The sequence below is a fragment of the Eurosta solidaginis genome, chromosome 1, assembly GCF_040869045.1.
Source record: "Eurosta solidaginis isolate ZX-2024a chromosome 1, ASM4086904v1, whole genome shotgun sequence".
Taxonomy (NCBI): Eukaryota; Metazoa; Arthropoda; class Insecta; order Diptera; family Tephritidae; genus Eurosta; species Eurosta solidaginis.
Genome location: NC_090319.1, coordinates 176434329 through 176447688, shown reverse-complemented (window position 1 = coordinate 176447688; position 13360 = coordinate 176434329). Strand labels below are relative to the sequence as shown.

At 45.0% G+C, this 13360-nt stretch overlaps 1 pseudogene; it reads right to left on the bottom strand.

The window, feature by feature from the left end:
* Positions 1–11319: 11319 nt before the first annotated feature.
* Positions 11320–12358, bottom strand: LOC137238744 (lysophosphatidylcholine acyltransferase-like; annotated as a pseudogene).
* Positions 12359–13360: the final 1002 nt, after the last annotated feature.

The following is a 13360-nucleotide window of genomic DNA, read 5'->3' as shown; positions in this document are numbered from 1 at the left end:
TCAGCAGCCATGCACGTATATGTGGGGGTTGTTGTGTGTGTGGCTTTTTTTCCCCTCCTTAATACCAGAGGACTTTTTCGCGGCTTAGCGGTTGTCCTCAACGGGATAACCGCTCTCTTTTTCGATTGACCGCCAACCAGCACACATCGCCCAAGATCGCCACCGTCACGTTCAACACCAAGGTAATATTGTATCCACTCTATATTTCCTAACACTCTTAATAAAACATTATTATAACGAGGAAATCCTCTGTGCGTTTGTTTCCTTTATTTCTTTTGAGCGAACCATCCACTCCAAGATCGACCCTTGTGCGCCTACCCACTGCCGGTTTACGACGCACTCAGGCCGAACATTGGTCCTTACTCCCCGAAAAAGGAACTAAAAGCACCTACAAATTACAGTCCACAACGCAGCACAATTTTGCCTACTAGACAATTTGCCGAAGGATTTTGCCTAAAAAAAATTTATTTGCCACCAATTGCTGACAAGGAAAAACTTGGAGCCTTTATATTAGACAAATACCAGAGCCACAGCACATTTTGCCTACAAAAATTTGTTTGCCACAACACATATTAGCAGAGCCACCGGAGCCACAGCACAAAGAGAAGTAAGTTTATATTTCTTGCCACTTTTTTTTGAGTGTTGTTTTTTTTTTGCAAAATAAAGAAAAAAAAAAACCCCGTGCAGTGCGCGAAAAATTGAAAGTAAAAGTGAAAACAGTGAAGTGATTTAGTGAGCACCACTTTATTTTTCTAATTTAAAGGTTAAATCACTCGGTTTGTTAGCCTTTATTTTCAGTCCTTGTGATTATCTGGTCTATCCCCCCACCAGTGGTAAGGTTTTCCAGACACAACACAAGGAAGAGGGCAACCTAACCTCACTTTCCGCACCATACTAAATAGGTTTTTGTTGTTTTTTTTGTACTTCACAAACACGAAATTAAGTTCACTGTAATTAATTAATCCGGTGCTCACTTCACTTTTTAAACACTTTTTACACTTTTTTGGCGCTTGTTTTGCAATATCGCACGCATTTTTTCACGTTCACCAAAATACACCCATTATTTGTGGAGGTGGCGAGTGGTCCCCTTTTTTGTTGTTGCCGCTGAGACAAAAAGTCTGTAAATTAAACCTTTTTTCTGTTGTCGCTGCTGTGACAAAAAGTCCATAAAATAAACCCTTTTCGTTGTCGCTACCAAGACAAAAAGTCTGCAATAAACAAAATAATTAATAAACTTGAAGTTCAATAGTTTTTATTTAGGGCTGGGCAGGCATTTTAACTCTGAAGAGTTCCATTTCTATAATCGGCAATTTTCTCGTTAATAAACGTAAATAAAACAATGGAAACCTACATCCGTTTAGCAGAATCAATCGCAGAGTTTGATAAAGATTACAGCCTTATTCCGGAGAGCGACCATAGCAAACACACCCTTGCAATACAGCAGGAAGAGTTGCGGCTCTTGTGGAAGAAGGTAAAGTCTGCGTTTGATTCGCTATTGGGATCTGATGAGGTGTCAGCGGATGACGTTATGGCGATCAGAAAGAAGCAAAAGGCAGCATACGCAATCTACGTGCGATGTTCAGCGTCTATATCTGCTGAGGCAGAAAAATACAAGAAGGATGAAAAGAACGTCAACCCTGAGCAAGAACCTCATGGGCATAAAATTCGCCTCCCTGCTTGCGACACGGAAGTTTTTAAAGGGGATTATCTGTCTTGGCCAACTTTTCGCGACCTTTTCACGGCAATTTATATAAACAATTCCAGCTTGAAAGGGGTGGAAAAGTTATTCCATCTCAACAACAAAACGCAGGGCGAAGCAAAAGATATCGTTAAAAAATGCCCTCTCACAAATGAAGGTTTCGAGATGGCCTGGAAAAACTTGTGTGAAAGATACGAAAACAAACGTATCTTAGTTAACACACAACTACAAATTTTATTTAACTTAAAAAAGGTAGAAAGTGAGTGTGGCAGTTCAATAAAAAAGCTGCAAAATGATATAAATAATTGTATTTCGTCCCTCAAATGCCACAAAATTGACACTTCCAATTGGGATGCAATCCTGACCTATCTATGCTCAACCAAGTTACCAGAGAGCACGCTGGCTCTTTGGGAGCAAAGTATAGACCATAAAATGGACATATCCAAGTGGGAGGATATGGATAAATTCCTGTCTAATCGGTTTCAGACACTTGAAACAGTGTCTGGTTTTACAGGGCATACCACTTCGAAAGTGCAAAAACCAAACGCGTCGCGACAATCAACGGAAACCCCTACGAAAAGACTTGGTGCTTTTCAAACGAAAGTATCCAAGCAAACAATAAAATCGATTTGTAAAATGTGTAAATCCCCTGAACACAGATTACGCAACTGTTCACGCTTCTGCGACTTACCCCCAGTAGAAAGGATAAAATTTATAAAATCCACAAGTGGCTGCCTGAATTGCTTATCCCCAGGACACACCGTGACGAAGTGCACCAGTTCCTACAACTGTTCCAAATGCCACTCTCGTCACCACACGCTCCTGCATGCGGATACATCTCAGCACACGGCTGTACGCAATCCTTTCAAAGATGCGGATAATAGCCCAACAACTTCGGCACAGGCGCGACAATCTGCGAACCAGAATGTAAAATCCTGTCATGCCAATTCCAGCACAGGCGTGCTATTAGGAACTGCTCGCGTACACATTCGCCATAATGGTACCGACTTCTCCGCACGGGCATTAATTGATTCAGGGTCTGAATGTTCCTTTATAACTGAAAGACTGAAACGCAGAATCAATTTGCCAGCGAGAAAAATGCATGCCCAAGTTTCAGGCATCACAAATTCGGTGTCAGCCCAGGTGAAAGAAGCATCCAAAATTGAATTACGTTCACCAGTGGATGCCTGCTTCAGCCTGACTACACCCGTTCTAGTCCTAGCCAAACTCACTGGGAATCTTCCATCCTGCCATATCAACGTCATGACTATGCAGGCATTCCCAGACTTGGTTTTGGCAGACAAGAGGTTCTACATCAACGAAGATGTAGACCTCATACTTGGAGGAGACATATATCCCCAAATTATACTGAGTGGTCTGAAAAAGAATGTACTAAATACACTTTTGGCCCAAGAGACAGTGTTCGGTTGGATACTAACCGGTCGCATCGAAGCACCGAGTCCAACGAAGAGCATCATGTCATTCTACAACGAGGTTGCGTTGGACAACCAATTAAAAGCTTTCTGGGAGGTAGAAAATGTTCCCAAAAACAAAATGCTTAATGAAGAAGAAAGGTATTGTGAACAATTATTTAAGGACACAACAAAACGTGATGAAAGTGGAAGATATACAGTCTCGCTACCATTCAGGCAGGATTACCCTGAGAAGATTGCATTAGGACCGTCTCTAAAGCGCGCATGTTCACAATTCTTCAGAAATGAGGGGCGATTACTGAAAAACCAAGAGTTAGGGAAAGAGTATGTTCGGGTGTTATCCGAATACGAAACGCTTGGACATATGAGAAAAATTAAAAATAAGGTACCATCCGACGATTCGGATAATTATTTCCTGCCCCACCACGCCGTTGTAAAGGCGGAAAGTACCACTACCAAGGTGCGCGTCGTCTTCAACGCGTCAAGTCCGACAGCAAATGGCATTAGTCTAAACGACATACTCCACCCAGGTCCAGTACTCCAAGCAGACTTGCCTATTTTAATTTTACGTTGGCGACTGTATCGCTTTGTCTTTAATAGTGACATAGAAAAGATGTATAGGCAAATTTGGGTGACCGATAATCACGCCAAATTTCAAAGAATTGTCCATCGAACATCCCCCAACGAACCCATCAGTCTTTACGAACTAAAGACTGTCACATTTGGTGTAAACTGCGCCCCCTACCTCGCGATACGGTCACTTCTACAATTGGCTAATGATGTAGAAAATACCCACCCAATAGCATCGGGTATATTACGCGAAAGTATGTATGTCGACGACGTTTTATCTGGAGGGCATACAATAGCGTCAACTATCAAAGCAAGGAACGAGATTCGCGAAGCATTACACTCAGCTGGCTTTCCATTGCGCAAGTGGACATCCAATTGTGAGGAAGTCCTTCAGGACATCCCCAAAACGGATTTGCTCAGCGAGGACTTCCTAGCGTTTGAAGAGGCTAGCTCGGTGAAGGCACTCGGAATACGATGGAACGCGCATTCAGACATGTTTTACTTCACCGCAGGAGTTTTAGAGAAGGGCGAGAACATCACCAAACGCGCAATCCTATCCGCTATAGCCAAACTTTTCGACCCTTTAGGCTGGCTTGCACCAATGGTCATAGTAGCAAAAATATTAATGCAGAATATTTGGTTAGAAGGCACCGGATGGGATGAGCCTGTCTCACCAAATACATTAGAACGGTGGAAAACCTTCACCCAACACTATGGCGAAATCGATAACATACGGATACCGCGGTGGGTATATTTTTCCCCGGAAGGCGAAATAGAAATCCACGGCTTCTGTGACGCTTCCGAGAAAGCATATGCTGCAGCGATATATATGCGCGTAAAAAGAGACGATCAGGTTTTCATTCACTTACTCTTAGCAAAAACCAGAGTAGCTCCAGTGAAAACCATCTCGCTACCACGTTTAGAACTCTGCGGCGCCGTGCTTCTCGCAGAAATGATGGAATCAATATTCCGAAATATTCATTTGGGACCCGTAAAAGTTCACCTCTGGACGGATTCAACCATCGTACTCGCATGGATAAGAAAGCCGCCCTGTTCCTGGTCAACCTTCGTCGCACACCGAATCACTAAGATTATCGATATGGTCGGTAGCAAGGACTGGCTTCACGTGGACTCGGAATCTAATCCAGCGGATCTAGGAAGCAGAGGACTACTTGCATCAGAATTGACCAACAATTCGTTGTGGTGGCAGGGACCTTCTTGGCTGCAAGAAGACAATTCCCACACGCACAAACATATGCCACGACAAGGGTAGATCATGTAGATATTCTCGATCGTTTTTCAAATTTACCCAGGGCTTTGAAGGTTCTATCATATGTTAGGAGATTCTATAAAAGAACGCATCCTAAAACTAAAGCAGTGTTCCAAGAAAAGTCGTGCATAATCTCAGCCGATGAGATTAAGGCAACGACTCAAGCATTAATACGAGTCTGCCAGAAACAATTCTACGGTACAGAATATTTAAAATTAAAAAATAGGGAACCTATTGATCGGAAGAGTGAAATCCTGTCACTCCACCCATACATCGACAAAGATGATATTATCAGAACAGGAGGGCGTCTAGAGGCTTCAAAAGACATATCATACAACGAGCGGCATCCGATCATCTTGCCTTACAGTTGTAGGCTGTCTCGCCTTACAGTCATGATGTTTCATCATGACTCCCTTCATGGCGAGAACCAGCTCATGCTCCGTCTCATCCGAACCCAATATTGGATTCCGAATGTCAAGACCATGATCAGAGCCATCATCCACAATTGCAAAACGTGCATTATTCACAGGAAGCAGGCGCAGACCCAACTTATGGGTACCCTTCCCTGCGAACGTACTACCTTTACCCGCGCGTTCACCAATACCGGGGTAGATTTCGCGGGGCCTTTCGACATCAAAAGCTACCGCGGTAGGGGATGTCGACTGTCAAAAGGCTACGTATGCCTTTTCGTCTGTTTCTCCACGAAGGCCATCCATTTAGAGGCCACTAGTGACCTTAGTACCCCATGCTTCCTCGCGGCCCTTTCGCGTTTTACCGCTAGAAGAGGATGCCCGAAGAACATCTACTCCGACAATGGTACGAACTTTGTCGGAGCTTCCAGATCCCTACGATCGGAATTCAAAGCCTTCCTGGCAGAAAGCCGAGACAAAACCCTCTCCAAGTATAGCCATCAAGCGTTAACTTGGCATTTTATTCCACCCGGCGCTCCACATATGGGCGGCTTGTGGGAGGCGGGAGTGAAGAGCTTCAAAAGCCACTTCAAAAAGATCGCGTCTCCCCATAAGTACACCATAGAGGAGTTCCAAACCCTTTTGTGCCGGATTGAGGCGTGCCTCAACTCGCGCCCACTCAGTCCAGGGTCGAATGACCCAACGGATCTGGAACCATTAACCCCTGGACATTTCCTAACGGGCAGCCACCTACTGGCTCCGCCAGAACCAGATGCCAGTGAGAGCTCTGCCTCGATGATCAATCGATGGCAGAAACTCAAAGCCCTCCACCACACTTTCTGCAAACGATGGAAGGTGGAATATCTATCCGAACTTCAAAAGCGTGTGAAGTGGAAACACCCCAAACAAAACCTTAAAGTGGATGATCTAGTTGTCATCAAAGAGGACAACTTATCTCCCAACGAATGGAGGTTAGGTAGAGTCATCAACGTACACCCCGGCGAAGATAACCGAGTACGTGTAGTCGACCTCATTACCGAGAAGGGTCAAGTCAGACGACCTTTGGTCAAACTGATCCTTCTTCCCACGGAGATAGATTGTGAGAGGACCAAGAGCCTCTCTTAACAATCCCCCCGTTCCTCCACCTCCCGCCTTTCACAAGCCGCCCATATGTGGAGCGCCGGGTGGAATAAAATGCCAAGTTAACGCTTGATGGCTATACTTGGAGACGGTTTTGTCTCGGCTTTCTGCCAGGAAGGCTTTGAATTCCGATCGTAGGGATCTGGAAGCTCCGACAAAGTTCGTACCATTGTCGGAGTAGATGTTCTTCGGGCATCCTCTTCTAGCGGTAAAACGCGAAAGGGCCGCGAGGAAGCATGGGGTACTAAGGTCACTAGTGGCCTCTAAATGGATGGCCTTCGTGGAGAAACAGACGAAAAGGCATACGTAGCCTTTTGACAGTCGACATCCCCTACCGCGGTAGCTTTTGATGTCGAAAGGCCCCGCGAAATCTACCCCGGTATTGGTGAACGCGCGGGTAAAGGTAGTACGTTCGCAGGGAAGGGTACCCATAAGTTGGGTCTGCGCCTGCTTCCTGTGAATAATGCACGTTTTGCAATTGTGGATGATGGCTCTGATCATGGTCTTGACATTCGGAATCCAATATTGGGTTCGGATGAGACGGAGCATGAGCTGGTTCTCGCCATGAAGGGAGTCATGATGAAACATCATGACTGTAAGGCGAGACAGCCTACAACTGTAAGGCAAGATGATCGGATGCCGCTCGTTGTATGATATGTCTTTTGAAGCCTCTAGACGCCCTCCTGTTCTGATAATATCATCTTTGTCGATGTATGGGTGGAGTGACAGGATTTCACTCTTCCGATCAATAGGTTCCCTATTTTTTAATTTTAAATATTCTGTACCGTAGAATTGTTTCTGGCAGACTCGTATTAATGCTTGAGTCGTTGCCTTAATCTCATCGGCTGAGATTATGCACGACTTTTCTTGGAACACTGCTTTAGTTTTAGGATGCGTTCTTTTATAGAATCTCCTAACATATGATAGAACCTTCAAAGCCCTGGGTAAATTTGAAAAACGATCGAGAATATCTACATGATCTACCCTTGTCGTGGCATATGTTTGTGCCCTCTTTTCCTCAACGGACGTTTTGTATTCGGTCTCTTGTGCTGGCCAGTGGGAATTGTCTTCTTGCAGCCAAGAAGGTCCAACAAAATAAGGCACTAAAGACCCAGGCACATAACGTGCGGGGAAAGAGGCCATGCACATAATGCACTCCACATATAAATATTTTTTTTATGCAGCGACAGATGTTTCCCCTTATGCGCGCGTTAATAAAATTTCCCAAATCCCCAATAATACAACTAGGGACCACTCGCCCCTGCACTTTGACAATGACCCGACCCATTGAAACCTATTTCACTCCTTTCAGGAAAATGGGTCGTTTTGCCGCTTTAAAACGAAACGCTGCCAAGAACGTCATGCGTTATACGTCGAAATGCCGCGCTTGTTTTAAGCAACATCCCATACGCCTGTGCCCCATCTTTCGGGCCAAAAAACCCGAGGAGCGTCTTTACTTAGCGATCCGCGGGAGCTGCTGTGGAAATTGCTTGGCTCTAAACCACCGCTCTAACGCATGCCCAAGCCAAGGCCGATGTAAAAAATGCGGCGAAAAACATCACACGATGCTTCACATCTCTTCGATTGATGAAGAGGAACAGCTACTCCACGAAGCCCGCTCCAAGCCATGGAGTGTACAAGTTGAGGAGGAGCTGGAATCACCCCGTGAGCGGATTGACGACTCCATATCGTTATATGCGTCAGATGCTGGAACGGAGACTGGGCCTCTTCGTCCAGCTCGAATCCACCGAACCGGAGCGGAGACTCGGTCTCTTCGCCCGAACACAACACCAGCAGCCAAATCGTATCGACCGCTTTTGCAGCACGAAAGGAAGCGGCTCCAGCACAACCCATCTACCGTCCAGCGCCATGTTCGTGACGGCCGAGCGGAGACTCGGTCTCTTCGCCGGCAAACTAAGGCCCCTCAACGAAGACAACCACCGCGCGAGCGCAGAGCGGAGACAAGGCCTCTTCGCCTGCAACAACGACATCACACCCATCATCAACCACGAGATCGCAGTCACGGATCCAACTCGCTGCAGCTCACCACCGTGGCTACGACCGCAGCATGGGTCGCAATCCTTCTGTTCTGTCCGTGTCTTCCTCGGATACGCAGCAGACATCCTGCTTGCCCGCCAATGTTGCTGGTAGGAAGTTGGAGCTCCTGGGCGAGCTCATCCGCAATCACTGTGGTGGGGGAGCATCCGTCGATTAAGGCGCGAACGAGGTGTAGCCGCCCCCTGCTTCTATTTTCACGACCGCGGTGGGGGTGATCGCTACCGTCGGTATCATGGTGGCGGTGGCAGCTGAATGCGGGGCTAGGAGCCCTGCCCGGAAGGCGGACACGGTGGTGAGCTGCAGCGAGTTGGATCCGTGACTGCGATCTCGTGGTTGATGATGGGTGTGATGTCGTTGTTGCAGGCGAAGAGGCCTTGTCTCCGCTCTGCGCTCGCGCGGTGGTTGTCTTCGTTGAGGGGCCTTAGTTTGCCGGCGAAGAGACCGAGTCTCCGCTCGGCCGTCACGAACATGGCGCTGGACGGTAGATGGGTTGTGCTGGAGCCGCTTCCTTTCGTGCTGCAAAAGCGGTCGATACGATTTGGCTGCTGGTGTTGTGTTCGGGCGAAGAGACCGAGTCTCCGCTCCGGTTCGGTGGATTCGAGCTGGACGAAGAGGCCCAGTCTCCGTTCCAGCATCTGACGCATATAACGATATGGAGTCGTCAATCCGCTCACGGGGTGATTCCAGCTCCTCCTCAACTTGTACACTCCATGGCTTGGAGCGGGCTTCGTGGAGTAGCTGTTCCTCTTCATCAATCGAAGAGATGTGAAGCATCGTGTGATGTTTTTCGCCGCATTTTTTACATCGGCCTTGGCTTGGGCATGCGTTAGAGCGGTGGTTTAGAGCCAAGCAATTTCCACAGCAGCTCCCGCGGATCGCTAAGTAAAGACGCTCCTCGGGTTTTTTGGCCCGAAAGATGGGGCACAGGCGTATGGGATGTTGCTTAAAACAAGCGCGGCATTTCGACGTATAACGCATGACGTTCTTGGCAGCGTTTCGTTTTAAAGCGGCAAAACGACCCATTTTCCTGAAAGGAGTGAAATAGGTTTCAATGGGTCGGGTCATTGTCAAAGTGCAGGGGCGAGTGGTCCCTAGTTGTATTATTGGGGATTTGGGAAATTTTATTAACGCGCGCATAAGGGGAAACATCTGTCGCTGCATAAAAAAAATATTTATATGTGGAGTGCATTATGTGCATGGCCTCTTTCCCCGCACGTTATGTGCCTGGGTCTTTAGTGCCTTATTTTGTTTATTTTGTGTCACCCGGCAGCGTTTTAGTTGGCCACGGACACACTAGTGCTGCAGAAAATGAGCATTTACGATTTTCGGTTCACACATTCTGGTGCCGAACCGGGTAGAAAGTGTATAGCGTGGGTTCTTTTGAGTCGCTGTTATTTGTGTTGTTGGTGCTAAAACCCAACAACTTCCCTGCCCGCCACAAAAAAAAATGTTTGGACAGCAAAATTGTATGCGATGTAAAGAAAAATAAAAAAATGTTCGTTTTGGATGAGGAGAATCATTTGTAGAATGTATCATTTTCCTCTTTTTGTATTACCTTTCGGTTATTTATGAGAGTTGTTTATTCAACCTTTTCCCAAGTACGCTTCTAGTCCTGTTTAATTGATGGCCTTTAGCAAATGGCACGGTTCCCGAAGGGTGTTTGGCTCCGGTACCTATTTTTCGGAAACGGGTTCTTCGGTACCCGTTTGCATCATTTTATGCATCCCTAATATAATGTACATTTAAAACTCGGCATGTATATGTACATACGTTGGTGTAAGTATATGGACAGTCAGTGCAAGGACTTTACCGAATTGGTAGATTTACTAGCTTTTCCGACCCAATTTCATTTTCTACTACTCCGAGCACCAAATCCCAAAATACTAGCAACATTTCAATCTATTCGCATTGGTACTAAAATACTTGATCATTTGGTACTAAATACGTGTACTAAGCCATCGCCGATCCCACCCGAAGAACATTTAGGGGTGACACTAACCAATTTTGAAAAAATTTGTGTACAAATTCGGAGATAACTGTCGCAAATGAGTTCGCAAATACTTCCATACGCTATTTTCATCACTTTTTGTGATTTAATTTGAACGAAAATCCACGTTTTAAGAAAATGCAATGCCAAAAAGGTGAGTATTATATTGGCATAAGCTCTGGAGGTATTTACCAATGGACACGTAATTTTGTCTTTGTCCGTGTTTTAAAAGGGTAATTCCCTTGACATGCGCGTTATTTGTTTTACAGTACATTATTAATTGTTGGGTATAAATATGAACAGTAGCTATGGTTTTCTTGGTACAAAAAAAAAACTGCCGCCTACTACCCTTTTTCATTTTTAGAATTCCGCTCACTGGTACCAGCATACCAACGGCAAAGACAAAGAGCGCACATTCATACATACCCGTGTATAGAATGTAAAATTCTTATGAATTGAAACAACGGGAGATGTATCAAGTGATTTTCCGTTCTTTCACTCTCTACTACGGCGTGGCCTGGCGTACAACCTATATATTTGTGGTAATTAGGAAAAAATTGATTTTTGAACAGTTGTGGCCCAGAAAAAAAAATTTTGATTTAAAAATGCGCCCGCCCGGTCACAGTGAGCATTATTTTGAGGCAAGACCATCAATTTCGATAATATCGCCAGGAAAGGGATTTTTGAACAGTTGTGGCCCAGAAAAAAAAAATTTTTGATTTAAAAATGCGCCCGCCCGGTCACAGTGAGCATTATTTTGAGGCAAGACCATCAATTTCGATAATATCGCCAGGAAAGGGAGCACGCATATCATTTGCACGGCTCATTGTAATTACATCTTCAAAGGAATATTCTGACGCAATATTCTACGCATCTGATTTTTCCTCTTCTGACGGCGTATAGGCAGGTAAATACTCAATTTCGCAACGATTATAAAATTGTGCCATTGTTACCCAAATAAGCTTGAATATGCCTGGACCTTGCCAAGTCCATGTGAATATGTCATACTTGTTGGGATACTTTAGCAATACCGGATGCACTGGTACGCCCGGATAGAAGCGCCAGACTTAACATTAATCAATGCCTTACGATTTGTGCAGGTACCCTCATACAAAATTACCACCTGTGGCCATTCTTCCTCCGGACGTGCACGCTGTACAATCGGACGTATCGTATTTGCACATAAATCGGTTGAGCGAAGTTGATGATTTTGCCCAATAGAGGTATATCAGCGCTATCACGCTTTGCTACAATTGATGGCGGCCCAGCTGTTACAACAATAATCGAGTCGACGTAGGAAGAGTGCGGTGCTACCACCAGAATTGGAGCTTGTTTAGGTGAGGCACGTTGCCCAACCATTTTGACATGATAAAGGACCCTGAAGCGTATAACATGCGCAGAGAAGCGGGTGTTACTCGTTTAAAATGTCTACGCCAACCACTAATTGTTTTGGACATCATATCATCAACTGTAAGACCATATAGAGCAATGCAGGCAACCCTCCACGCAGATAAAAGTGATAAAAAAAACAGCCAACAACGCGAATGGGAAGCAAAAGCACGGTAAGCATATAAATCTTGCCAAATCAATTCTGTTGTCGATCTGCAAATTATGGACAAATGGATTAATGTAATTATATCCTGTTGATGACCAAGTATCATCTTCGGAATCCGTCTTTTCAAGAGAATTATTTCGATTCGTGGCATTAATTTCGGTTGTTTCGTGACTTGCAATGTCTGCATCACTGTGTGAAGCGTTTTTACGTTGATTATTAAATATTGATGTTATCATTTTGGTGATTTGGCTTGGTGGGTTGAACGGTGGGGAAGACTTACGCCGTATGCGAGGCGTTGCCTTTACATTGCGTTTTTCGATTATTTCACAATACGCGATGACATCAAGTGTATAGCCTTTTGTTTACTTCAAAATTTGGCGTTCTTATGTTGGTCACTTGGGATTTCAGGTGATCGAATCGAAATTGACCAAGTGCTACTTCCGTTTTAAAGAAAGGTTTTTCGATTATGTTTAGACGATATGTACGATACATAGGTGCTTCCAACATAGCATTAGGAGTCTTTAGACGTTCTTCATAATCATCATTGTGACTTATAGTAAGACAGTTAGAGTCGCCTTCATCAACCCCTTTGCCATTTTTTTTTGATAAATTTTTTGTATAGAGCGTACAGCTGCCGCTGCCACTCTCGCTTTGTCATCTTCAGATTTCATAGATTTTGTTGCTAAATTGTTGGCATAAGCAACGCGTATTACTTGAGCCACTGGCCCACGTTCTGCCAATTTTAGATGAGAAAAGCCAAACTTGGAACAAGGGGGACAGTCTTCCATACCATCTCTCGTCGTGTGTAAAGCATAATGCCTAATGGATTTTAACGGAATCTCGGGGTACTGTGTTGTTGCTTTGTAACCTACAAGGCCAATTACCCAATTGTCTTTGCGCTGGCTAGTACGCAAATTCTTATTGGATAGTTACTACCTCTTTCCGGCAGCATACTTAGAAAAAACATGTACGCTTTTCGTTTGTATTTCTGTCATATAAGTGCCATCAAATCGTGCATATTCCATAAATTTATTTTTGCGCTTGGTTGGGACTATTCGCTAATTGTAGAGCGAGTTTACTTTTTATTGTTGATGCGGTACCGCCACCACCTCCAGCATCATCAGTTACAAAAGAGGTGTGACCTTTTTTTTTTTTTTACAAGAGGAGGACGGGTAGTATGATCAGGTCCCAAGTTGAGCGATCAAGGGACCAAATGCTAACTGGTTGAGAGCACAAAT